A 3,278-nucleotide genomic window follows, 5' to 3' on the forward strand; every position below is an offset into this window, starting at 1 on the left:
TTGCCCTCTCCCGATGAGAGGAGCGTTGGTGATGACGATGGCGATGATTTCCCCCTCCGGGAGGGAAGTTTCCCCGGCAGAACAGCTCTGCCGGAGCTCTAGATTTGATCCGCCAAGGTTCCGCCTCGTGGCGGCGGAGTTTCGTCCCGAAAGGTTGCTTCTTATTTTTTTCTCGACGAAATACTTCATATAGGAGAAGATGGTCATCGGAGAGCCACCAGGGGGCCCACGAGGCAGGGGGCGCGCCCTAGGGGGGCGCCCCCCACCCTCGTGAGAAGGGTGTGGGCCCCCTGGTCTTCATCTTTGGCGAGGATTTTTCATTATTTATTATAAGGTGTTCCATGGAGTTTCAGGACTTTTGGAGTCGTGCAGAATAGGTCTGTAATATTTGCTCCTTTTCCAGCCCAGAATTCCAGCTGCCGGCATTCTCCCTCCTTGTGTAAACCTTGTAAAATAAGAGAGAATAGTTATAAGTATTGTGACATAATGTGAAATAACAGCCCATAATGCAATAAATATTGATATATGCAAAATGGACGTATTAAGGAGCCAGCGCCAGGGGCTCGCGACGGGGCCGGCAGGCGCGGGAAACATCGTGTCAGCGAGGTGGCGAGCAGATCCTGGCGGATTGAGGGGTCGCCGGACCTAGCGTTTCCTGGTGGTGGTGATCTTCGAGGTGCTCTGGTGGTTCCTCACGGGGTAGAACAGAGAGAGTGAGAGAGTTAAATGAGAGAGATGCAGGAGAAGGAAAAGGAGCAGCGGCGCATTGACGGGACCTGCTGGAGAGGCGTTCATCTCCTCGAACACGGCGAGGAGGATGCGCCTGTAGCTGAAGACGACAGGAGGACGGCAGGCGGCCATCGTTTCCTCGCAACAGCGGGGCGACGGAGCATAGAGGAGCTCGAAGGCGAGCGATGGAAGGTGCGCGGGGGGAGGGGGGTTGCAGTCGTTGGCCTCCTGGCGAGGTGAAGGCGTTGACGCGGGCAGGAGGGAGGCTGCAGGTGTGCGTGGTCGTGGGTTGGCGCTTGGGCGAAGCGGCGATGAGGATGTCGGGGAAGCGGCGGACCTGCGAGACGAGGCAGTAGTTGCGAGGCGTCTAGGAGGCAAAGGGGAATAGGATGAAGCAGAGGAGCGTGGGGATCGGGCGTGAGGCACGCGCTCGATGTCTCCTGGTGGCGCGAGGGGAAAATGAGAGGGAGGAGGGGATCGGGTAGGGTTAGCTTTAGGTCGGGGACGGCTGGACCTAAAACGGCTGGCCTGGCTATGGGCTAAACACATGGGCCTAAATGGCCTGGTGGGCTACGCTGGAAGAATGGCCCAGCCTTGGTTAAGAGAAAAAAATGTCTCTTATACTAATTATAGAAAAAGATAGAGAAGCAAATATTTATTTGGGAGAGCCAAATAAATAGGAATTGAACTAACATTTGGCATGTGGCTACTTTGATATATCAAAGCTCGACAACTAGAGGATGAGTATTTGGAGAAGAAGAAGTATTTAAAATATTAAAAAACTAGAGGGGATTAAGATGCAAGTATGTTATGGTTAATTCCACATCAATGGAATAATTGATAGTAGCTCCCTAAAATATAGGGAGAATATGTTTTAAAGAGAAATCACCATAGTGAATATCCCTCAATTAAAATGAATCGAAGATCCATACAATTTAATTGGTTAAGTTTTTAAAAGGGGTGCAAGTAGACATGATGCAAAGATGAATGCAATAGACAAAACAAATCACCCGACAAAACTCGGAAAACATGGAAGGCATCTGAAGCGTCGGTCTTGGGGCGTCACATCTACATCACCTTGCCAGGACCGCGCCTGCAATTGCCTCCCCCGTCCGCGCTGGCTTGTAGCACTGCGACCAGCTCATCTGTCTGCTCGCGCGGCCGACTCGGCCGTGATTGATTTCATCTTCACCATGGTGATCATCAACTCCGTGGTGGATAATTTTTGGCCTGACATATCAGGTGAAATCCATCCAGTATATTTTTATATTACATATTGCTTTCTTTAAAAGAGCAATTACTCTGGCTTGCAAGTTCTGCAATGCAGGACAAGTTGTCTACAACAAAAGGGACTATTATATCACTGAGTTGTTGAATGACTCATAGTGGTTTATATCACGGTCAAATATGGAGAATATCAAGTAAACTCCTCGAGTCGTGGGAAGACTCAGGGGCTACATGGACATGACTCAGTAAATGTTGCAAGTTTGAGCAGATTCAAGAACTCCGGGTCATTGGAGGGAAGATAACCCAGTCCAGGAGGTTATTGTTATATTGTGAAAATTAAAGGGCCATTAGAAAATTTGCGGCTTAAAATGAAGGATCCTGATTTAAAATCTGTCTCAAGAGAAATTGGTCTCGCATAAAGCTTTGAAACTCTCAATATCCGGATTGAAATTCCGGTTCAAAAATAATTCATCTCTCGCAAGTTCGAGTTCTCAAAAAACGTAAAGGTTGCCAAAGAGAGCTTGCTACCATGATGCGCGGTTCAAACATGGGTATCCTACCTTATCAGCTCATCTTATTATCGTCACTTGGGGGCTTCCTGCTCACTGAGCATAGCTATGCTTACCCTCTTTGTGACGCCCGGATAATTAAGCTACATTAAACCCTTCTAATGGTGCCACGTCACCACAGTTAGTGTTGCCAAACTCGCGATGATTCAAATCTAGTTTGAACTCAAATTCAAAATCAAGGCAAACAATAAAAAAATTTCAAACATTAAAACTAAATTGTTCAAAATGTGACAAATAATTCATAAGTACTAATGGTGGAGAAACCAACGTCTTTAAAAGTGTTTAAATGCCCTAAGCTAATTAAGACAGTGGTTGAAACAATAATTTAAATGCTTATCAAATAATAAAAATTCTAAAATAATTTATTTAAATGTTACACTTAATATAACAGTGGCCTAATTATTAGTGCTAACATAGGTACTAACTTTATATCTTATAAACCTAAAACAAATAAAAGGAAATTAGGAAATAGAAAAGAAATAATAAAAGAAACAGAAAACAGAAAGATAAAAATAGGAGAAAGGGGGCCTAAGCTTCTGGTGGGTGACTAAGGCCCAGTCCACCGCGGTCACTCAGAAGCCCAGCCTACCTCTCCACTCATCTCCTTCCTACTACAGGGAGGCAGGGGGAATCGTGCAAGCATCCCGTGGCCATGGCCGCGCCTGGCCACGCGTCGGCCATCCAACGGCCCCCGCGGCGAGGATAAGGCCACCCCGAGGCCGTCCCCAAAACCCTAGCTGCTCTTCCCTCTTG

This window comes from Triticum aestivum, chromosome 3A (genome assembly GCF_018294505.1).
Source record: "Triticum aestivum cultivar Chinese Spring chromosome 3A, IWGSC CS RefSeq v2.1, whole genome shotgun sequence".
NCBI lineage: Eukaryota > Viridiplantae > Streptophyta > Magnoliopsida > Poales > Poaceae > Triticum > Triticum aestivum.